Source organism: Dromaius novaehollandiae, chromosome Z (genome assembly GCF_036370855.1).
Source record: "Dromaius novaehollandiae isolate bDroNov1 chromosome Z, bDroNov1.hap1, whole genome shotgun sequence".
In the NCBI taxonomy this organism is placed as follows: Eukaryota; Metazoa; Chordata; class Aves; order Casuariiformes; family Dromaiidae; genus Dromaius; species Dromaius novaehollandiae.
The window spans coordinates 37,008,552-37,033,894 of NC_088132.1; the positions used below are offsets into that span (position 1 = coordinate 37,008,552).

A 25,343-nucleotide genomic window follows, 5' to 3' on the forward strand; every position below is an offset into this window, starting at 1 on the left:
AAAACTCTGAAAGCAGCTTTTTAGTTGCAGGGGCTTGTAGTCCTTTCACAACTGAAGAAAGCAATATTTAGTGTTGTTTTCTTTTCCTGAGCAAAGCAGTTCTTCAGATATTTCTGTGCAGCAAATAACCTCTCATCTACTGCCTCTTTCATGGTTGTTATGGTAGCAGCTGGATGTGCCGGTGCATGTTAGGAGAGACTCGAGGAGGTTTTGATTTCATTGTGTGCTTGATTCTTATGCCACGCAGCCTTGGTGTGCGGAAAAGCAGAAGGGTGTCTGCGCGCTCCTGCAGCAAACAGCACCATTTGCAAGAGGGCACTCGTGCTTTGGTAGTGCTCGCCGTGGGGCTTGTTGAAGGGACTTCATCTGATAAATACAAAACTCTTTCCTCAGCTGGCTGTCAGTCGAACTGCAGGTACTTGTATGCTATTGGAAAACCGGCCTTTCACCTCCTCCCGAACCATGGCAAAATAAATCTGAAGAAATGTGCAGGTGGCAGTACAATCTCTGTGGCCTGTTATGAAGTTAGAGAAAGCTGCCAGTGGAGCATGTTTGTGTTTACTGCCTCTCAGAGGAACTTTGGCTGACTTATTAAATTCATGACGCCTTGCTTTCGCTCCAGAGTTCACACTAACCAATCTTTAAAAGGTTATAGAGACTGCTGATGAAACGGGCAAGGAGCGCAGCAGTGGAGCAGTCTGCCAGGACTGCGTTGCCCTTATCGAGGGCGTGTGGCAAAGGCTGAACCGGGCCCCGTGTTGCCGTTTGCTTGGGGAGGGCACGCAACTGGAATGCGCGTCTGCCCCTTGAGGCTTCAGCTCTTATTCCTAATGTCTCATTCAACCTCTGTGTATTTGTTTTGGTTCTCTGCAGAAAAATGTGCTCTTGCTTTTTTAACAGAGCCAGTGTCTGCAGTTTTGTGGAGCAAGTGGTTCTGCAGGAAGTGTGTGTGTGTGTGTGTGTGGGGGGGGGGGGGTTCAGCTGGGGTGTCTGTCTCTCCCCACCCTAGCTGCATCCTGCCCCGGTGCATGGAGTCTGGGGCAGGCAGTGAGCACTGCTGGGGACTTTATTGTTAGCAGTGGTAGTGCTAGGATCTGGCTCTACATGCCACTTGCATGGTATGCTTGTGTTAAAAGATTTCAGCTGTGCCATTGGCAATTAGTAAGAGTAGCTAATATTATTCAATTAGTTACATACCTCCTGTAGTTGATGCCTTTTGATCATGGAGTACCCTTTAGTGAGGGCAGCAGTGGCCCATCTTTTCTGAAACTGTGACAATTTTCTGTTCCTCTTTCTTTGCTGTGGTTGTTCTCAGGATCACAGTCCAATTGCACTGAAAACACTAGTTACCATAGTCTGGCATAGTTAGCTATTTGGTTTCTAGTTATAATGCTAATTTGAATTAAAGCAGATCTATGAAAAATGAGTCACCTCCTGGCAGAATAGTTTATTCAAATGTTTATAGCAGGAGTCACAGCATGCTTTGTATCTGTCACTTGGTCTTGGCCCAGAAATTTGTGCACAGAAGTGTACCTGTGTACAGAGTGAGCATGAATTTTAGCTAAGGAGTCTGTGGGTTTTTCCCTTCTTCTTTGCAGATCTTGTGGAAAACTGATGTGTGTCTACATGACTGTCCATCAGATGGCTAGACACAAATGCCATTGAAAGCTCAGAATTACAATCTCTGTATTAAAAACTGGGTTTATATCCCCAGGGGAGATAAAAACCTATTTCCTAAAAGCTGTTTCATTGATTCTAATGCTGTCCTGCTCATGGCTAAAGAACACTAGAAGCTGCTGCTGCTACTACTACTATATGATATTTCTGCTAAACATCTCAACCACAGGATGATGCTATGACTTTGCAAGCAAGCCCTAATGCTATACTTAAACTTCCAACTTTATAGTCATAAGCTAATTGTAATACCCATGCTATTGCTCAGTTACTGTGAATAGATCTGAGAATGACTTGCAGCTATATTATTTTAACTTAGTATTTTCTGTGAGGGGTCTGTTTTGGTACATAGTCTTTTCAAATAACGTTACCAAATTAGTACTGTGTAAACATATTCTGGGTTCAGTAAAGTGACTATAGAAGTGTTATTTTGTGCTGGTGTGTGGAAAGAGTCCAAAAGTATTCTAGGAAAGATTAAAAATTGGATTCTAAATTGGAAAAACTATAGCCTGTGACAAATATATGCAGGAGTCTCATGTGCTTTGATTTGTGAAGGACCAGTTCAGGTAACCTTGCATGAAATTCAAACTCTTTTAAAAGCACAGGTGCTGGAAAACCTGAGGCAGCTTTTTATTTTATCCAGAAAAGGGTCAGATCATCTTCACAGCATGCTTGGTACTCTCTTTGAGTGGCTGATAACTGTATTAACAGGTACAGAGAAATTAAAGACATTAGAAAGACATTCCTCTAGCCTGCCTTCCTGTGAAGGTGTTGCCCTCTTTAGGAGCAGTTTGGGCCATTTCTCAAGTGGTTGCAGGAAATTCATTGACTGCTTCTTGCAGGAGAGTTGCAGACCTCTGGCACCTGAGAAACAGCATGGTGCTGGTGAAGAGCTGTACTGCCAAAGCTTGCCCTCTGTGCTATACAAACAGCTGGGACTGAAACTCTGTAAACCATCTTGTTTCTGTGGAATTACTGTATACCGCATCTGGTAGTGTACTAACACTCTTCTGGATGGAGCAATTAAAAGCAGAAGATAAACAGAAAGATGAAACCACTCATGACCCTACAAAGTAGGTAATGAGAGCTACTGAGGATTTTCAGGAAGTAGACTTGGTTTTGATGTGGCATATCTGACATTCAGTTAAATGTTCAGTGACATTCAGTTAAATCAGAGGGTCAATTCCATAGATTAGCTATGGATTTAAAGTCTAGAAACTTGAAGCGTTTAGTGCTCATTGCAAAACCGAAACTTAGAGATGATTTTTAGTGGGGAGACAGAGCTGTAGAAAAATTGAAGTGGTCAAACAACCAATTTTTACTACTTGGCAAGATGTTAGTGTGTGCTAAAAGATCAGAAAGTGAATAAAAACTCTGAAAAACAGAGTGAATGCTTGACAGAGTAGCTAGAACTTGTCAGATGATGGATTTGGTCCATTTTTGGAAGGTAGATAATGCCCAATACAATAGAGATGGCTTTAGAGTTTGGGAGACTGCAATGGGGGTGGGGTGGAAATTGTGGCATATGGGCATGTGGAGCTCCAAGCTGGTGTCCAGCAAAAATGTACAGGCTCTTACAATCAGTAGGAGGGACACATTTACCAAAAAGGTGGAAAAAGCTTGCATCAGTATTTGTATTTGCAAGCCTCAGCAGAGTTTGCCCAATATGGACAAAGATCCACAATTACAACACAGTTTTTTTTAAGTTTTCTCTGTAAGTGTAACAGATGATACTAGAGTAGAACATGGAGTACTGTACCTGAGCTGTTAACCTAGAGTAAACAGTATGTTTTTATATCTGCTATAGACTGTCTAGTGTCCTGATATAAACAGCAGCCTTGATACTGAAGGAAGCCATTGACACAAAAGGAAAGGTTTATTTGGGTCCAGGGAACAATGTTATCTCCTGTCAGACATATATGACCCGACTTTTATGGGCAAATAGGAAATTAGGACTGAGGCCACATGAAGTCATACCAGGGCAGTGAACACCTGCTATTGGATAAATATGCAAAAGCCCTTGGCTTCTTTAGAGGTTGTGATTGTAAGAGAGAGCCTGAGAACACCTTCCTGGGGTAGGAAGGGCTTGGCTGGGGCAGTGACATAAATAAAAGGGTGGAATAACTGTTTTCTAACGACCTCATGCACATGCCTCTCGCTTCAAAGACAAAAGCTTCAAAGTACTGGGATGGTGTGTGTGGTGTGCTTGCTTGTTTTGTTTTTTGATATAGGAAACCCCAATCCGGTCATAGAGTTGATTCTGTAGCAGGACATATTGTAAGAGGTGGGGAGAAAGCCCTTTGTTATGCTTGGTCTCCAACTTGTTCCATTCCCATGACATGCAAAGGGAGAAATACTTAGAAGGAGGCCAAATCCTCAATATTTTTCTACTCTGGAAGTTTCAGTGGAGTTCCAGGATGTAATGGGCAAATGGGGAGGAGAAATTGCACAACCTACCTCTGTTGCAAAACACTTTCCCAAAAGCTGCCTGTTTTGGTTAGAAACTAAATTAAATCCCTTTAAGGTGTAACTTGATCTGGCTTGAGTGTGAGAATAGAATTGGCGAGGTCAGAGGAGTCCTTTGCTGTCAGCTCGCATTGAATTATTTTCCTCTGGAAGCAGTAATATTGTTCTCTATAAGGATGCCCTCAAGTCAAAGGCGTGTTGCAAGGCATTCCAAACTCTGTGAGCATTATTGAATTTAATAGGTTTGGTGTTACATATTTGAAATTGTTTCTGGCTGCAGAAGAAATGCAGGGGCAGCTGTTCCTTTTCAGAGCTTCTAATGTGCACCATCGGGGCTTGTGCTGTGCCGTTTGGGGTAGCTGCGCTGTTCCCAAGCACTGCGAAAACTGATTCGGGAATACTACAGCTTCCAACAAGATGCATAACATCCTCTTGTATGAGGGAAGCTAGTCTCACACAGAGTGCTTTTCGCCCTGTATCTTGTATAGTCAGTACATTAGTGATAAAATAGTAAACATTTTGGGTATAAGGTCCAAAATGTGGAGGTTCGTGGGGATTGAGTGATATGTAGACAGGAACATTTTAGCACTGATGTAGGGCAGAGAGGCCTTACAACTAAGGGAGTTGAAGCTTCTCCTTGAACTGTCTTCCTCTTGCACAAAATCTTACTGGAATCTTGGTCACTTCAATCAAATGCCTAAAAACCAACCAAACAAGCAAACCCAAAGCCCCCACTGATTGCATGCTACTCCTGCTCTGAGTATGCTACTTCACAGATAAGCTTATATTTCATAGCTAAATGCTGGTGAATGGAGAGACTGTTCTGAAAACTTGAAGAATCACATAGTGCTAATTTGAGGGGGAAAAACTGTCATCCTGTGTTAACTTTGTCACCCATGCTTTAATTTATCACTTGTAAAAACTAAAGGAATTGTGCCTTTTTACTTTATGGAGTGTTTGGAAGAGAACACTAAGACAACATGATGGATAACAAATAACATTTCACTTTCCTCGTTGGAATTAATAATATTTGGTATTCAGGGTAGAGTCTGAAGAATATGTTAATGTGTGGGCCTGCATACTGAACTAGTAGGAACAAATAAAATGCTGAGTAGCCTGTTTAGTGACCACCAGCAGCCTGGACACTGAATGAGTTGGATTCTCTTCCAAAAAATAAGCTTGATCCTGTAATTAAGGCTACTGCAATGCAGAAGGGGAGCAAAATGATTGCATGAACCTCTCTGCTCATACCATGTCAACGACTGATTAAAACAAAACTGTTTTGTGGAATGTAGTTTGTATTTTGAAGTTGTGAGTCCTTGCTGACAATCTTCCATAACGGGATCCAGCTCTTCCCCCTCTGTGGGTATTTTTATCCCAGAGCACTACAGAAGGATCTCCTCCTAGGCTATGAAGGATGTATTGAGGACTAGAGAAGGCTTTTGTGGTATTGGAAAAGTGTGCATGCTCAGTGTCTCACCAGGAGAACAAACCATTAGATGGCAGCTTGAGTGTAATTTAAAAACAGGTTATGCTGTGTCTACAAGTCTTAGGAAAGAAGAAAAGATGAAAATGGGGAGCAGAGTAATGTCCCTTCTCTGCCTGAGCTTACTGCGAGAACATCTTATTTGTCCAGATCTTCAGAACTTAAAGCTTAAATTGTAGAAAAGTTTCAAGCTGTTATCTTTCATCCTTTCCCTAAATGAGGAAAGGCAGCAGTAAAGATGGCTGAAGAAATGGAGACATCGTGAGAACTAAACAGGATCTGGGATCCTAAAGAGGGATCAGTGTTGCCTGTGGGATGCTGCTGCATCTAGATGCTGTATCACATATATCAGCTACTCTGGTGCCACAGCACTTTGGGGATGTTATCCATTACTTGTGTCCATTCCTTCCGAAAGTCTGTGGTACAGCTCAGTGAATGAGGATCATGTGGGCAAGGTAATGCTGATCTTTATGGGAGAGTTCACTCTGCACACTAGAAAGATCAAAGAATATTGCAAGACAGCATGCATCTTAAAACATCTCTTCATGGGAAGGAAACAAACACTATGCAATTCAGTTTTCTTTAAGATACTGCTCACACCTGCCAGTAGCAGAAGCTTAATTTTAGTACTGTCTCTGAAGTTGGTATATTATTGGTATATACTTTTGTTTATGGTGTTGTTTTTACAATAACATGCTTTAATATGTACTTATCACTTTGAGATTGTTGTCTGAAATGCTCTGAGGGCACTTACTGTAATTAAAGCTGAATTCAAATAAAATTTCTGAAGCCTTGTGATAGTTGAGAAGGTAAAGGGAAAACATTTGATATGCTTATAGCTCTACATGTAATTATGATCCCTTTTAAAAAAAAAAAAAAAGTATAACATTCAAGTAAATCAACCTTACCATAAAATCCATATGGAAGGAAATAATGTAAAGCAATGGTTAGTAATATTAAACTACATTGCATATATACATATATACACACACGTAAGAACATGATAGTGTTCTTTTTCTGAATTTTGCTGCTTGCAATTGCAAGAAAGGAATCTAAACACTGAACCCCAGCTTGGGACTAAATCACTAGGCAGTGGATTTCCACTCACAGCAGCTCTGAGGGGTGCAACCACATGTTGGTTCAATTCAAACCTTAATTTGTTCAATTCAAACCTTAATTTACCCAAATTAGAGTGTTTGTTCAGATGTAGAGTTTGACTCTTACCACTATCGTATTATAAAATTTTTCTAGAGTGCAGTTTTCTCTAACAGGAAAGCACAGCTCTGTTTTCCACTGCACTGTTTCTCTTTTTTCCAGATGAGAACTTGTTGGATATAGAGCACTTCTTAATTTTTTGGTCTGAAGGGTTTAGGCAAAAGTGTTTGAAAAATGTAGAGCTGAAATTTCCCCAAGATCACAGTGTAATTATGCCATCTACTGTTTCATTTCTGGTATCACATTTGAATTGTCTGCACAAGTGAATTAAAGAGTAGGGTTGGCAATGTAGAGATGTTCTTTCCAGAGGTAATGTCTCAGCATGAGATGCTGCATATCAGTCAGTTGTCCTCTGTTTCTGTAATTTTGTGGCAGCCCTAGCAGTGGGGAAGATCACTAATACTAATAGAACTAGACCATTGCTTTCTTCCTTTTCATGATTTGGTTCCTGAAGGCAGAGGTAATATTAGCACTGCAAAGAATATATACAATAAATTGGCTATTTAGTCAGATTAAAAGGGCAATATAACACAAAGTTGGGTCTGGAAGTCACTGGGAATCAGTAGAAGAAAAGATGTCTGGAGCATGTGACATCCTTATTGTAATTAAGATGCCTGTGTATAGGACGGTCGCTCACCTTTTTCCTTAGCTCCAAATTTTTTTACTTGATTATTTGAATTCATTTTGAAGTTTGTTAGAGAATCAGTGTGATGCTGCATCTACTCGCACATTGTTTGACAGACCATGCCTGCTACATAAAGACTTGTCTCTTCCAAAATGGGAGATTATGCATCACAATGTAGTCTGAATCGGAGGAAATCAGACTGCCTGAGATCTTGAGGTGTTAGCGCATCTGCCAGAGGGTTGTCCAGCCGAGCATCTGTAGGTAGTGTCTTCCATTTCTGAGCATCTTGAATGTAAAGATTTCTTTGCTGGCATGTAGGCTAAAGCTTTCAAGCTTAAAGATCCCTGTTGTCCTGTTGATAATGGCCCTTAAGAGCTTATTCTACTGTATGTGTCTTTTCAGCAACCACTTCTGTTATGAAAGATTTTTCACATCCTTCTTCCGTCCGCTCTAGACAGAGTTAACTGCTTTCAGCCTTTCCTGTTTTCCAAACCTCTGATTATTGCTTTCTCCAGTTGGTTCACATCTCTTGAATTAGTGCCCAAAACTGGGCATGCCCTCCAAATGAGGGCAATTCCATCACTTTTTGGAGGGTAGAAATTCTCATGGGTGTGCTAAAACCTATTCCATGACACTTTTCTCCTTGGCTCACAAACTGCTCCAGTGAGCTATAGGCCTAGACCTGTGTGCAGTGCAGCTGTGTGCGCAGTCATCTGTTATCCTGTAACTGTGCAGCTGGTTATCCTCAAGTGCAGGATGTCGTGTTTGCTCCTACTGCGTAGAGCCTGACCTCCTCTTTAATGAGGCAGAGTTCAGTTAATTGGACTTTTGAATTCAAATCCTGTCCTTCAATTTACAGTCCCTTCCAGATTGGTATTAGCTGTAAACTTGCTGAGCATATCTGTTATTTTTTTCATTGTAGTTAATGAAAATACTGAATAGTTCTGGACTTGGGACAGACCTCTGTAAAACCTCACTCTATCCACTGTTCCAACTTGGCTCTAACTTACTGATAACACTCTTGCAATTTAACTTGTTTCCTTATGTATTTCTTTCTTTTTAATTTGCTTTCCTGTTTTTCTTGTGAGAATGTAATCTGAAACAGCTTTATAATTCAGACTTAAAGTCAAGATTTAACACTTACTACTTTCCCCTGTCCAAGAGGACATATGCCTCAGCTAGAGGAAGGAAGGAAGGTAGATTGACTAGCTACAGTGCTGTGTGGCTCTGTCTCATCTACTTTTACCTTTGTGGTGCTGACACTTTCTTGGTATCCTATTTCCTAGGAAGTGAAGGTAAGCTGACAGGCCTCTGATTTCCCAAGTTTTCTCCCTTCCTTCTTCCCTTTTTTCAAAGATAAGCACTGGTTCTTGTCCTCCCCTCAGTTTTCTGAGGTCTCCCAAGTCCCTGTGAACTCTCAAAGATAACTGCTCACAGGTCTGGAGCTGCTGCCTTCAGACCTTCAGCCTTTTGAGTGTGCTGGTTTTATGAGCCAATAAACAGCATGTTGCTGGCAAGGAGGCAGGTTCTCCTCTCTCCTCCTCCTCCTCTTGGCACTAGCATGCTGTTAGCCTGGCTCCATTCTTCATGGGAACTCTAGTCTTGGGGTCTTTGAAGGTGAATTTCAACAGCTCTGCCAGACTGAAAACATCTAGTGTGCAATGTGCTCTCTAACCTGTGGTAGCCTCAGTTCTTACCTGTCTATTGCTGGGGCTGGTCCCATTAACCGTCTGATCATACCTGAACCTCTTCGGGGAAGAATGGAGCAAACTGGTATTGAGTGCTTCAGTCGACGAGAACTGCAAAATAGCACTTCCTCTCCATTCTGTAGCATGCCCATCTGTGGTTGTCTTACTAATTTACTTACAAAATAATCTTTATTTTCTCCTTAACTGTTTGAGGTTTGGTCTTGCTGGATTGTCTTCTCTTGTTTGAATTACTAATCCTGTTAAAGAGTAATCTAACCTAATTTCAACATTATGCTTTCTTTCTGAAATCACTGAAGAACTGAATTACTTGGTGTCCTCCTAGCAGCCTTTGGCTTTTCATTGCACTATGATAACTTGTACCTGTGCCCTTACCATTATTTCCTTTAAAGGTTATCAAGTCTCCTTATTCCCTTCTCTTCTTCAGACATCCATCCCATGAGACCTCAGCTACCAAGTCTGTGAGGTTATAGAAGTCTGCTTTTCTAAAGTCTATTGATTTTTTTTTCCCCCTTCTTACCTCCTTTCCTTTCTAAAAACCAGAAATGTTATTTTTCTTGTCTTTCTCACCTAAGTTGCTTTCCACCTTTTTTTTCCCCTCTGTCAGTTCCAAAAAGAGCTACTATTTCATATCTGTGTTTAAGATGGCCCCGTGTGTAGGAAGAATTAGCCTATATCCTGCCCTGTTTTGTTGTTAAACATCAAGATTGCCCATTAGCACCAACTCCTGGTGCCTGGATGATCTCGCTAGTTTCCCACAAAAGGCCATGGTCCAGTCTGATCTTGCTGGTGAAATTTATCTTAGTTTTGTGCTGTCACCTCTTGTTTTCTTCTTCTTCTGTTATTTAGCAGGAGTTTTCAGCTATTTAGCCCCTTCTGTATCCTAGGTGTTATGGTAAGTATGCACATTTGTGATATGAGGCAACACTTTTCCTTGGTTGTCTTTCTGAAACAAGTTTTATTGTTCTAGGTTTCATGTTAAATTTATGAGTTGTTCTCCAACTCCAGGTATAAAATTGTAATTTAAATTATTAATTATGTTTTAAGTCGTTATATTTACTTCTCACAGTTATTGCAATATAATATTGTAAGTAGATTTGTACCCTCATTCTGTTAAGGCCTGATGGTAATATTTTATGTAACGGCAACTGTGTGAATGAGAGAGAATATTGTGCTGGAGAAGTAGAAATACACTACTGTAATTTCTTCTTTCTGTTTGTTTGCAAGTAGCGTTTTAAATGCTGTCTATCTGGTAATGACTAAGCAAGTAGGAATGGTGGTGATAAGAAAGGCAGAATGATAAATACTCATTTTTCTTGCAAATTCCACTCTAGAAATGAAAAAGAAATAATAGGATACTCTAACACCTCCTTCATGATTTTGACTTAAGCTAATGGTATTAGCAAAGTACCATTTGTGAAAAAATCTCGGAGATCTCAGTGCACTGCCAGAGTAGAAATGCAGTAAATCCAGCCCTATGACTGCAAAAATTACAGTGAAGATACCAGCTTTGAGTTGGTACTGGCAACAGTTACTTATGAGAGTTTCAGGTCTTCCTCATCTCCCCAGCTGTTCGTTTGCCCCACATGAACAGCAAGTGGTATTTACGAAGCTTTATGGTGATGCAGTCGGGATGATGTGAGCCTGCTCTCTTTACCACTCATTCCACGCTGCAGTCAGTCCCTCAAACTTTGTTCCTAACCATCTGCTTTGTATGAAAGGGAGACAGAGAAAACTATGTACCACTTTGTGTGCATGGGTATGAAACATTCACACTGACTTCTAAAATTCACTTTTTCTTTGTGCAAAGTAACTTGTTGAACTTCTGTGTGTATTTGTACCTCTTAATTCATTTGTCCCTCTCCATAAGTAAATAGATGGAGAATGTGAATACGTGGATAGATTCTCTGGTTGGTCAGAATATTCATCTGATTTCAAAATAGCTAGGGATGTACCTCTTTCCCCTCCCTCCTCTTCATGCCTGCACTTAGTGGATTTGCACACACATGTCTACATGCATTTGTCTGGCTGCAGCCCTTGGTGAAAGTTGAATTCCAGAGCGTCTTTAATATATTAAACTTTCCAGGCAGCTGAACACAAGTAGCTACTAGTTCTGTTAATATTCACTTTGTGAGAATCCATTGCTATTGGATGGTTCCAACAAATATGTTTTTGCCACTCTTGCATGGAGGTCTAATTTAGTGTAGCTAGCTAATCTGGTGATTGTCTTAAAATTCAGTCTTATGCTCAGATGCGCTCTAAGAAAATGAAACAGCTGCTATCTAGCTTTTATACAGTGACTAATGTAGCACGAAGGGCAGGTTGCTAACTGTGCAGTTGGACTTTAAGAGGCAATAAATGTAGTAAGGTGACAGCACATGGTCTTCAACCATATACTTTTCCTTTTGTCTTGGCAATGGTTTCTTGCACTATTAGCCTAGTGCTGGAAAGCTAGGACTGAAGAACCTGTTCATTTGATCTCTGATAAGATAAGGTGTTGGGGCTGGGGCCTTTGCAGTGCCAGCCCTGGGAGCCTGGATTGCTGCCTCCTGAGCCTGGGTTTGCCCAGCTGCTGCTTTGGCAGCTGACCTTTCCCTTCAGCTGTGCTACGTACCCTAGCCCTGCTTCACACCTGGCCGGGAGAACTGGAGGGGGCAGAGGAAAGGGGGAAATGTGTCATGCTATAGATACCTGAGGTAGGGGAAGGAAAAAGAAATAAGTTATTTAAGCAATAAAGTTTGTGGAAGCTCTTATAAAAATAAGTTTAAAAAAAAAAAGTCCTTTTTCCTTTATTTTTTACTTTAGTATAATGAGTTGTGCTAGGATGCTCTTTTTCAACCTACTTTTGTGATAAGCAGTTTTGTCTGTTGACTCCACTTAATGCTTTCTTAAGAAGTCCTGATAAAGCAGTATCCTTGTTTGTGTTAAGGGTTAACGTGAAGCTCAAGGAGTAGGATGGGTGTAACGGCTGTTGTAGGCAGGTGAACATTTGTGCACTGCACTCATGCTTTGCGCTGTACTTCCTGTACAGCGGGATGGCGTTTGTCCGTGTTTCTCGCTTCTGTTACTGCGGCTGAAGGAGGGTGCGGTTGGCATTCAGTTTATCCAAATATCCTTATCCCACCTTCATAGTGAAAGTCACTGCAAAGAAGTCTAGGGGTGGGGGGCTTGGGCCTGCAGTGCTAGTAAGGCTGTAGTCTGTAGCTGCCAGAAGTGACCTTGTGTAACTTCTGGGTTCACAAGTAAGGGCTTTGGTCTTTCAAAAAGACTGAAAAGCAGAACTGCAAACAAACGGAAATGAAATGATAAGCTTTTTCAATCCTGACTCTTTACTCAATGGGTTATTTTCTAGGGTAAAGGATATTTTATTGGTGCTTAGGGGAACGGAGAAAAGCCAAGCAGGGAGAGTTATTACTGCATCATACCCAAGATATTGCCTGAAAAGACCGATTTGGCTGGGCTAAGGCCTTGCTCTTCTCTTCCTGTTCTTCTCCTGGGTCCTGGATGTGTAGAGAGGGAAGGGAACGTCTGGGGCACGAGTGGAAAAGACCCACAGTCAACCCTGAAAACCTGTTGTGTGTGTTGTATTGTCTTGCCTGTGTTACTTGTAGCAAGCTATTTGTGCGATGTTCGAGTGTTCGGGGGAAAACTAGCAACAGACAACGTGGCATAACTTTTCCTGGTTTCTGGGTGGACACTTGAGCTGATGATTGTTTTGTTGTTGTTGCCGCCGTCTATTTTACATCTGAACCTGGATTCTGTTGCTGACAGTCAAATACTGACAGGATCAGATCTTAAGGGATTAAACCAAATATTCCACAAAAGCTAGCAGACCTCAGAGCTCTGACTGGGAGATGAGTGCTTCCTGCTTACTGGATTTTTTTTACTTCTCCAATTCATTCTCAACTCTAGTTGTAAAGCAACTTAGTTGAACACCTGCGTATCAGCTAGCCAAGGTAGAGGTGAGGATAGTCATATGTAGTAAATGCAGTATAACTACTCATGGAGCTTGTTTGAACTTGTAAGAAAATATTCTTTCAATTAAAATAATCACATTAACTTCTTTAACAGAAGGAAAGTATCCTTTCCCCATCCCTGCCCCCTCCAGGATGGGGAAAAAAGAGGGAGCAAGTTCTCTAAACTGTGTGAAATTGCTTTTGCAGACTATGAAAACAAGTGGAAATTCCAGAAGTAGGAATGTGAGATACTACAATTTGGGCTGGAACTTCCTAGTGTGGTTCTCATTTGTGGCAAAAGTGGGCAGATCATAGAAAAACTCGGATAGGGAGCAAGGAAGAAGGCTTGGCCATGCAAATTAGCTGTTATATCATTCTAAACTTATTTGAGCACTGCAGAGTATTAGCAGTCAATTTGTACTCCATCTAAAACAGCCTGATGACCTGTAATGACTAGGATTTGAATCCCATAATCTGAATTTACTTAACAAGATAATTAAATATTTAAAGTCAATTCATTTAGAGGCTAGAATGGATTATCTCTCCACACTTGCAGATTTCTGCCCTGCTATTAGTATGCATGACTGTACATCAATATTTTTGTTATAGCTTTTCTTTCAAATCTCATATCTCAGCTTTTGCCATAGCAATTAGGACTGTGAAAAGCTTTTTGGTGTCTTAGGAACTGAGGGAAAAGAAAATATGAAATGCTAAATAAGACAGAATGGGTTCTAGTCCTCATACTGCAGTGTAGAAAAGCACTCAGAAAAGTTAATTAAGCTCAGGAAATAGACAGGGAGATAATTAAGATTAGGCCTAATTTTACACGGCAGGCATTCTGTGCTGTTTTGTGAGAGACTGAAGGGACATCACGTAGAGAAACTGCAGGCCTTCAGTCAGACTCTCAAAAGATCGTTACAGCTGATGTTAAACAGCAAGACAAACTAATGTGATGGGGCATATGTTTCCTTTTACATTTCTTTAAATGTAAAATTGTGCCATAAATGTAAACAAGAACTAAATAAGCAGTTTATTACTGGCAGTGAGATATGTAAGTGAATCTGTTGCTGAAAACCAATAAACATAAACGCAAAAAACCTGGATGTGATTGTTGCTTCATCTGCCAGACTAAAATCTTGCATGCTGTAACTTGCTTCAGTTTATTATGTTTTAGAAAAATGTTGAGAAATGTCTTTTGTTTAATTTGGGCACACAGCGTTCCTTTTCCTGCCATTGCAGTCCTCAAGTATAGTCTATAGTATTTCATGTGCTAGCAGTGTAGTTTCAGGCCTGCCAGAAAAAGAGAATCCATACAGAGGCTTATAAAAATCTGAATACCTCTTTTTCTACTCCAAATGTTTATTACTTGATACATGAGAAATCTTGGGAATGAAAATGAAGAATAAATTGCATGGAACTGTGGATTCTACTTATCTGTTCCTTGCAATGCTTCTGCTGATTCTGGGCATAGCGAATTCATCTCTCTTCTTATTGAGCACAAATCAGTATTTTAGGTACCAGTGCTACAGTCTGCATCCCTGGGATCATACACCAGAATTGTTGAAACTTTCTATAATTTGGGTAACCAGTCCTAGGAAATATCCTATAGCTTCTTGGACATTTTTCATCCACTAACATTTGATTATATTGGTTCCGTGCTTTCTTGAGTAAATGGAAGTCAGTTATTTTTGTGTTTGTGTGTTCCTCCTAGGACCAGAAGTGTGCTGTTGGAATGACCTCTTTTTCTTTTTAAAATATCTAAATTCTCTAAAAGCTCTATCTGACTGTAAAGCCCTCTGTTGACAAGTAAGAGCTGGAAACATTGTTTACTAGAAGTTATTTTCCCTTGTATCTACGCTCTTAATAACAGCAAAAGTGTGAATAAACATGCATTCAAAGTTTTTAACGAAAGGATATTTTAAAAATGTGTGTGAAGAAGTTGTAAGATGATGAAGATGAAAAATAAATAGCTGAAATACCTGATGCATCTGTATTTTGGAGGGGGGGAATCTCGGACTGAGGAAACCCCCCCTGTGCTGCTGCAGTTGTGGCATGGTTTTAGATTAAATAATGAAATCATCTGACACATCTGAGTGCATATCAACAATCAATCTAAATTGGAATTTGATATAGAGGAAAGATGGGGGTTACTGGATATGAGTTGAATCAGTGGTTTCGTATAAGAACTGCTTATCTGAACCACTCTAACATATTCAGCTGCAGAAACTTAATACACGAAGTGTCAATTCACTTTAATTAAAAACTGTTTTCCTCAAATATTGCAGAGATGAAATATTTCATTTAGTTTCAACTTGACACAGGAATTTCAAGCTTTCTATATTCTTTTCTGCTTCTCTGAGGCAGGAAAAAAAGATCAACAGATGCTATATTTCATAAAGAACCCAAGCTGTAAGACATTTTACCTTGTAAAAAGAATGAGCTCTACCAGTAAACTCTCTGAAAATTCATTTGGTGTCCTGGAAGCCTGTGCCGTCATTTTGTATAGAATGATCTTTCTCTTCTATATAAAATGCAAATAGTGGACTTGCTTACTAAAAAAGAAACTTAAGGTTAACTGTGCTGTTAGACCAGCACCTTAAAAGCAAATCTTCATACATTGCCAGCTGTGTGTTGAACAAGACAAGTCTCCCTGCTTGTTCTTTGCCTTGAAATCCTGTTGAAAGCCTTGGACTCTTTCCTTCACTCATTCTGGCCATTTGTAAAGTTCAGCATTCGTCCCCTGGGTCCCTCCTGGCTTCGGATGGTCTGTGGTGACAGGTTTGAGAGGTACAACATAGTTCTCTGAAGTAGCTATGTTGAAAGCCGAAACATGTTGTCTTCAAAAACGGCGCTTCTGAGGTGAATGCGCTTACTGCTGAGGTGTCAAATTATTATATGAAGCAGTCATATTTTCCTCTGTGCCCTCTGAGTGCTTGTTTCTTGGGTCCTTTGCATATTACAAGGTTCCTCATCAAGCTGCGGTTTATCATATCTCTTTTGCCATGCTCACACAATAGGGTGCAATGAAATGCAGTTACTGTGCCTTGCTTGTGTGTGTGTTATATTCTCTCATGGTAAAACTTTATCACTGCTGTCATCATGCTTTTAAACTCGGTGCACAACCTGGCCTGTCTACTTGGTGACTAATGTTTTCCTTTCTGGATTTTGGAACTTTTCCTTTATGTTCTAATATTGAATGAAGTTGCCGTCGTGGTAGGCTCTGCATGTCTGGCTCTCCAGTTTTGTGCGCTGCTGCTTGCACAGCTGCTGTTGTAGGAGTATGTGGTACTGATGAAGTTGTGTGTTAAGGATGCAGCTCTCAAGGCCTGCATCTGGGCATTGAATGTTTTATTGGGACATTGTTAATGAGATTTCCTGTGCAGTTACTTCTTTCAAGAATGGCTTGATATATTTATTATTTGCTTTGTGCAGCTCTTAAGAGTCTAAAACTTTAAATGCTGACCCAGCCTTGCCTTTCCGTTGGCTGTGGCACTGTGCTAGAGCAGTATGATTGAATTGCTGGCTACAGTGTATAAACACACTGCTAGTCAATGGTCATTTATTTTCAAAAACACCCTGTCCCTGAAATGTTGCAATGATGTGTCTTTGGTCTGTGCAAAGAACATCTGCAGGACTCTGTTCCTCAGAGGCCGAGCTGAAGCCTATGGTGTGTGGTGGCCTGTGTGCTTTTGCTGGGGTGGTGACAAAGGGGATCATGACCAACCCTGTGCACTTTTCCCTGACGGAGGCTGTTATCCTTGCAACAGACTCAATAAGGGGAACATATCTTGTTATCTCAGCCATGTCAAGGTGAATTCCTGCCTTGAAGGTAGTTGCATGTGTTTGGTGGGGGCAGTAACCACATCACCTGGGATTGCCCCGATCCTGCCTTGGGATTGGTCAAACATGAGTTGGCGCCTGAATGCTGCGATGTGTAGCCTACACTCTTCCAAGCCAAATTTGAAGCCAAATCACTGTTAATTTACCTTAACAGACTGAGTTGTTACATGTTTTGATTAATGATTTGAGCTAACAGGTTACAAGATTAAGTATGGGATTTTGCATTTAGTGGCTGAGAAGCAGGGCTAGTTTTCTGTGTTTTACTCTGCTGCAATGCTGCTTTTGCTTAAACTGGTGTTAACAAGGTCCATCAGTCATTGAAGAAACCCCCCCCCCCCTTTTTTTCCCCTCAGAACTGCTTGGGATGCTCTCAATTTCCAAGAAGCTTTTGGCTCTTCTTGCTGCTTGCACTGTGTTTCCTGGAACATATCACCCACTGCATGCTGAATATCCTTGGTCACGTTTGGCACATGTGTAGTAGGCTTGACTTTGCCAGAGCTGAATTTCTACACCCAGATAGCCCTGGAGTGCTCTACAGAGAATTTCAGTTCTTGAACTTCAGTGCTTTAATGTACAATGACATTTTTTTCAATTGCTGATCTTGGCAGTGCAAGGTGTGCAATATCTGATCATTGTCAGAAAATAAGATGTGAATCTCATAGTTTGTGCTCAGTTTTCTCATCTCTTTGTTTTTTGTTCTGTCTGAAGCTATGGAAGTAGTTCAACTGATCTGCTTTATTTCTGTTTTCCTAGGTGGTTCAGATCCTCTTCCTCTGCTCCAAAACTGCTTTGGATACAAAGTCAGCAGTGTTCATCTCTGGCCCTTTCTGTTGCAGCAAATTTTGAGAAATGACAGTGCTACACTTCCAGACAATTACTCAAAGACTTTTTTGGAGTACTCTTTAGTGATTTTTAAAATATGACAGTCACATATTTTTCTTAACCTTGAAAACACTGACTAGTATGTTCATGCCTGTCTCCTTTTACAAATATCTTTTTCTGGTAGTAATGGTTTACAGAAGTTACTGATGATGCTGCCTTTTTTTTGCATTTGCTCTATTGCTTCCATTATTCTGATAACACAACAGTTTTCAGTGAAATGTCTGTTGTTCTGATTGAGCTGTTTCCATCTGTTTCAGCATATAGTATATGGAGGATATGCTCATTCTATAAAAACATCATGTTAATCTGGGATAGCTCTGTGGAGGTTCCACAGGATATTATAGCCACTGGCAAAGTGTTATTGCTGTTGGTGGCTTTGCTTGCTTGTCTATTTGTTTTGTATGGCTTGTGTGCTTTTTCTACTGCCTAAAACTTTAGGATGCCTAATTCAGAATTGTGCTTAAAATTAGCATTGTCCTAATGCTGCATTTGTAATGGTGAATAGTTTTGTCTTTGGCTGCAACTCTCCCCCCTCGCCCCTTTCTTTCATAGCTCTTTTTGTAGCTTTGCAGGTTCACTGGTGCCCCACTGCCTATTTGGCATTCAGCGTACTGTTTGCCTGCTGCTGCCTTGTCTCGCATCTGGTGCGAGGCTGAGTTCTAGAAACTATCTACTGGTGTTATTTTGCATTGCATTAATGTCATAAAGTGCAAAATGTTTCTCCCAAGACACTGTTTTGCTCTCACGATATATGTATCTTCTCCACAAGCTTCAGCATACTGATTTCTCTTGATACAGCTGCCACGTGATGCATTATGTAGGGCATTTCCCATTTTCTTTACAACAGCTTAAGCTGTTCATTTTTTTCATCTCTGGTTTTGTATCTATGCATTTCCTTTTGCATAGCTTCTGCTTTATTTTTTGCTTTTCCTATATAATTAATGCATCTCCTCTATCTGTGTGCAGTTTGGATGCCTTGCACTAGTTCTGTGTTTATTTGCAAGTCCTAGGAGTTTGAACTACTTAAGTCTTGTCTCTTGTCCCAGGTACTAATCTGAAACTGTTTAAGATTTGTACAATGAATCTGCCCATTTATATAGCTTGATGCTGTAAAGAACTTCTCAATTCATAAGAGCATATATTTAGAGGAAAAGAACACTATTTGCATATGAAACTTTGTGGGTCAAAAGTGCTCTTGGAGCTCTTGCAGCTTGTGTGTTTTCTCCTGGTCTGATCCAGATGTATTAGTTTATTACTACCTTCCCCCCCCCCCCCTTTTTTAATCCAGCCCAATTGAATTTTACCCTTGTTTTGATCTTTATTTCAGGCTCTTAATCCATAACCCCTTCTTAATTTATCTTCTTGGGGAGAAGAATCTGCTGTCCAGTTTTATTCCCCCCCTGTTTCATTTGTCAGTACTCTTCTAGTTTTATATATGTGGTAAATAATTTTCATGACTGATTGGTGAAACCCTGTTCAGCATTCAAGCTCAAAACAAGAAACGACCAAGACAGTGTAGCAGCTCGGGCTTTGTTCCTTTTTCTACATAATGATTCCAACCCGCCTGCTGTTGGAAAACTATTCGTTGCGACAATATGAATCTTATACTGCCAGCAAACTGAAATACCAGATTTTTTTTTTTTTGCTTTCATATTACAGACACTAAAATCACTCTTAGGATTGTTTTTGTGGGTCAAGCTGCAGACCCCAAAGGTCATGATCTTCCTCCAAATTGGAGACCTTTCTGTTTTACTTGCATTTCTATTGAGAAACAATACAGCTTAATGATGCTTCAGGGGGCTGTTCCTAGGCAGAAAAATAATTGCTGTGGAGAAGGAAACTGCTACAGGGTTCAACTCCTGGATTAATTTCCTGAAATAAGAACATTCCAATAAGGGCCTATCCTTTCCTGAGAGGTTATTTGCCTGTATGTATGTTTTGAAAACAAATTCCCTTGAAAGCTCTCTTATGTATAGTTAAAACAAGCTCAGGAAGTACAAGTATAAACCCAGTTGTCATTAACATCTTTTTGTCCAGAGTTCAATAAAAACTGTAATACACTACACTTTGGCATCGACTTCTTGTTTGAATTCTGCCCTGAAGTTAAGGGTTGGATGGAGCACTACAGTTACCAAAGCGGTCCCACCCTCCTCCCTGTCTGACTGTGTTTTTAAACCCTGAAGTGAAAATGTGGCAGTGTGAATGATAGAAAATGATGTGAATGTAAAAACTGAAAACCTACAGTGGAAACCTATGCCCTTCCTCTCAGTACTTGGCACAATGTGACTCTTTCTTGCAACTGATCTATTATGCATGATCATGCCTCTAGTTAATTAAACTTATCATTTTTCAATTATTTTTCCTATGGATACATAGCCTTATTGTGAGTGAAATCATGGCTTCTGTGTGTTTTATTTATTTATTTTTTTAAAGAATGAAGAGTACAATGTTACAGAAAGCATTTAACATCATGAGTTTTGGTAAGAAATTATCCCAATTCTAATCTGTATAACATTAAACAATCATTGCGGGATTTCTGTACTTAAATGTCGGCAGTATTGCTTATCTTTTTGGAATATCTGTACCTGCTTTATCTCTTCAGTTCTTGGCAGTTGTTTCTACTATGTGAAAGTATAGCCTAGAGTGTCTTTTCTCTGAGGTGATATCTTGTGTGCAAATTACATCAGAATTTCGGAGCTGAAGGAACAAGATCTGCTGATTTATTTCCTACTGTGATTTATTAAATCGTAAAATGAAAAGTGTAATTGCACATGAAAGTGACTCTATTAGAATAATAATTAAAATATAAGATCGGTATTTTCATCAGGTTTAGGCAATTTTTTTCTCCCTGTACCAAAAAAACCCCACCTCATTTTCTTTCTTGCTTGCTCGTTGTTGACTTTGAGTCTCATTGAGAAAGGGTAATATTTATTCTGTGTGTGTGTGTGGGTGTATTATTGCATATGTATATGTAGGATTTATATGGGATGGCAATTTACGTTAGGCCTTGATCCCAGAAATGCTTATGCTTAGCATGGCATCATCAATAGTTGAACTAAACGGGGTTACTTGCTTGTGGCAAATTGAGTATGTGTATTAGTGCTTGCCGTATTAGTGCCTTAATGTTTGGTATAATTCGGTTTTAGTTCAGTAGAACTCAGCTATGTGTAAAAGAGATCACATCTGAAATCTGTCTAAAATGACAGAGTTTCAAGTAGTGCTGCTGACACGTGCTCTGGAAGTAGCAGACGTTCCTGGAGAAATGCTGTTCTGCAGAAACAAAAACTTTTTTTTTTTTTCCCTCCCCCGGGAAACCTCTGTTGCACCTAGCAGACTGCTTGGGAGCCTCAGGCTCTGGGGTCTGTGTCTTTGCAGACTGATGCTGGACTGCACAATGCAGGTATCCAGAGGCTAAAGGTGAGGGTAACCCAACTACATCTGCAGCTGCTGCCAAGCCTGCAATGTCTGGGAGTGCTTTGGTGGCTCCAGATTTGGAGATAGTCAAGGTACCTCTTGTTTGGGCTGACACCAGGTGCCTTGAGAACACAAAACTCGATGTTTCTAACCTCTGTGCTTTGCTCTAGGAAGCTGCGCTGAATGCTAGTGTCTCGGGGCACGAAATCCGTTTCACTTGGTAAATAAGACACTAAAACAACCCGGCAGCTGCTCTTCTGAGAGAGAGTACAAAAGCCTGACTCTTCATCCCATCCTTTTTAAGAACGCACTTGAGTTTCCTGCACAAGAGAAACTGAGTTGTGACCAGCTTCAGTAACAATACTTCCAGTTATTTCTCCAGCTCAGAAAACTCTTAACATTTGCTGGACTTCATCCCATGTTATTCATTTTATCTGTTTTTCCTTTTGCTTACATGAAAAACCTGGACAAACAGTAGGGAAGCATTGATTTATAACTTAGTTTCTTCAAGCACTTGCATGTAATGCTGTGATGGTATTGAAGTCCACTTTTTGCAGACCTGGGCTCTGCTAGACTACAAAGAGACAGTAACACAAAGTACACAGCAACCAGCAGCTACATGGTTCAAAGCAGTCCTTGCTAAACTGCTGTTGCCATGATCTTGACTGGTTAATATAGGTCTCTAGAAGACAGTTGGTCTGCGCAGACCTTGGTTACTGAGCCCAAAACCGTTCTCACAGAGAAGCAGAAATGTACCCCCAAATTTTTGGGTAGAGCTGTGGAAGGCACTCCAGATATGGCTGTCTTCTGGCCTTAAAGTATTGCTGTGGCTGGATGGTAGTATGTCGTGATGTTTTGCTAGTTTAATGCAACTCTAAGGTGGTCTCAGGGCAAGGTAAAAGTGAACAAAAAACTTAATTCACAAAACTTATAATTTTTGAAGCCTTATTGTTTGTGTTCAAAGACTCAGTCGGTGGTTTAATTGTGATTCTCTTGCTTAGTTGTCAGGGCTTGAGTTCCCCCCCTTTTCACCCCCCCCCTTTTTTTTTTCCTCTGTATCTAGTGGACAACTATAAATGCTTTCCTGCTCCATATGGTTAGAGGATTGGCCCTTGGGTATACACAGTCTTTGTCTTCAAACGACAGAAACCTGTATTGGGAATGAAAGCAAGAGTTTGTGTTTGTTGTTGTGGGGTTTTTTTTGTGTTCTATTTCTTCTTCTGGGGGATTTGTCAGATCCTTCTTCCATGATTTTTTTAATAATTCACAAAGTCACTCTCTCTTTCCTCCCAACCCTTCCCTGATCACAGGCTAATATCCTTTGGGTGATTATCGTCCACAAAAGTAAACAGAGTCCACTAATAACTGTCCCAGTGCTTGGCTAAACCCCCAGAAGGTGGTTTTACCCACTATGAGGTAGGGTGCTCTTTCTCACTGATGAACAATGTTCAAGTCCTGATGTAAATAAGCAACTTGCTAATTGCAAATTACTGGTTGGGTAATGCAGCCTGTTAATTGGCTCGATCTGAGGCTAGACTGAATGATGACGGGGTTCATGTGACCTGTCTTAGTGCTACCTCTGATGGGTGACATGACAATGAAAAACAAAACAAGAAAAATCCCCAAACATGTTAACAGCCTTTGGCTTAGCCTGTTAAAATGTGTATTACTGCAAGGTGCTGTACTTTGCAGGACTTCGGGCTTCAGTGAGGTTCTTCAGGGGCTGAGGAGGATACTGATCTAAACTTCTGAAGATTACTTTTTCCTAATGTGGTCTGAAGATGATACTGGCCACACAGAAGCTTGCGAACAAATGGAGGTGCAATGAGGATGTACCAGAACTTGCTGCCTCATCTTTCAGCATTGATTCAGATTTCTGAATGTTTGATACCCAGTCATAGCATAGGAGAGCAAAATAATCGTGAGCCTGAGCAGCTCCCTATTAAAATAAAGGAACGTGGATCTATGACGATAAGACAACATGAATAAGATTCCTATTTTAGTCTTTTATGGGAAAAGTTCTAAATGCCACTGTTTAGTAACAGTGGGAAGCATTTTCTGTAATACTTATGTAGGGCAGTGGCTGAAGGATAGCCGGGCTCCAAGAGACCAGTATATTTTGGTTTGAACCAATAGCTACCAATGGGATCAAGCCTTTTCAAAGTACGACATCCTTCCTTGCTGCTTTGGCACCCATTGTATACAAGTTGCTTTATAACATGAGTGGAGAGTTTCCTTAAGCATAACTTAAAAGTGTAGCAATTACTAGCATCCTTCCTGATCTTCTGTTGTCTTTTCTGCTTTTCCATTGTTCTGTGGGTCATAGCCTCTTCTCACCCCGTTTTAGGACCGTCACAGCTATGAGAGCTCCTGCTAGGAGACCTACTGAGGTACTTGCTGCACAGAACCATCCTAGGCCTGGTAGAACCTGCTCCAGGAAGAGAGAGGAAAAAAACCCAGAAATCAAAAAACAAACTTTCTGCTAATAAATTGAGACTCATTGCTTGGGAGCTAGTGCAGCTGTAACAGAACTGGGCCTGATCTGTGCAAGTTTTACATTGATGCAGGTGTGTTGACTGTGGAGGAATTACTCTTGGTTTATAGCATTGGATGTAGGGGAAAATAAGGCTCGTAGTTCTTGATACATGCTTATTTTCTTGTGGGTTGTAGTGGGAAGGTGTATTTTTATGTTCTAAATTGAGAGTTCAATGTCATCTTGTGCCCTAGGAAAACTTTATCCATATTTACACAACATGGAAAGGGCGCCTTGGCTAGAACCAGGAAAGGGCGCCTTGGCTGGATTCTGCTCCATAGAAAGGATACCAAATACAGTCAGCCAAGACCAAAATGAGGGGAATATAAACTCTTTGTAGCTGGGTAAAAACACTTTTCTGTGTGTGTTCTGTCTACCAGCTCTCTGCTGACCTGTGCTCTTTATCTTAGTCACTTTGCCACAACAGGAGAATGCCTGATTTTTAGTTATTTCCAAGGAGAGGAAAAGATTGAAGAATGGCTGTCTTCCCATGCATACTTTATTTATAGCCTATGTCTAAGTATGTATGTTACTGCTTACAATCATTCTGTTTATCTGGCCTCTATAATGCAGAGGCAGCCTCACAGAGGGAGTTCAAGGTAATTTTATAGGGTTAAATAAGGGTGTAATAATGTTTGCCAGTTATATATTTACTGGTCACACTTTTTCCCTTTTCTTACCTAGCCACTCAGGGCAAGCTTCTTAAATAAAACCAGTGAATTTGTAGCTTGGGTTCAAAGTCTCCAGCAAAAAATTCTTGCCCATCAACTTCCTTTAATTATCAAGCAGGCAAGCAAGTTGGGATCTTCCTTTCACCTTGTTGTAAATTAAGGAAGTCTCTTAATATCTTCCTATTCTGACTACTGACCCCTTCCCCCCCCCCACCCAATACCATAGGAAGGAATGATGTTATGCCCTCTTCACGTATTTGTGATTTACTGTGACTTTTGGCACTGATGTCAAAGTTTATTACAAGTATGGTACTCTCATTTGGCCCCAAAAGAGCTGTCATCATCACAGTACAATAATAGCTTTGCCCAGCTAAGACACCGATTGAGTATGTTAATAGAGTACTTGAGTGTGCAATGTGCTTTTTGTGGTCACCCGGACAAGAACAAAGATATCAGTACATAACATGACAATGTAATATCAAAAATGATCTGTAAGATCATTTTTTCAGTGCTGTTTGAAGTAACAGGTGATTTTGATCATTGTTTCATACATTTACCAAGATACCATGCCTCTTGTGAGGCACTGCAGCTTCCAGAGAAGAGGACTCTAGAAGCTGAATATCAGTTCAACTGTTTATTTCAGAGTAGTGAGTTCAAAGGCAGGAAATTAGTGGACATCTGAGTACTGAGTATTGCATTTATCAGTACATGCATGTTTCTAAACTAAACTATGATATGTTCTAACAATAAGAAATCTTAGGAGGATCTTGGAAATATAGGCAGAAAGCTAATTTTTGTGTGTTGATGAAGTGATGCTGATTTAACATGGATAAATGAGCAGATACTAAATATAATCAGGTTTTATGCAAATCAAA

General features: G+C 40.4%; 1 long non-coding RNA gene across 1 annotated transcript; it reads left to right on the forward strand.

Moving 5' to 3' along the window:
• The first annotated feature begins 120 nt into the window (after window positions 1–120).
• LOC112992381 (uncharacterized) lies at window positions 121–19,913 on the forward strand. Its single transcript, XR_003261513.2, has 2 exons — window positions 121–415; window positions 17,722–19,913. It is a non-coding gene; the product is annotated as an uncharacterized LOC112992381 (long non-coding RNA).
• The last annotated feature ends 5,430 nt before the right edge of the window (window positions 19,914–25,343 follow it).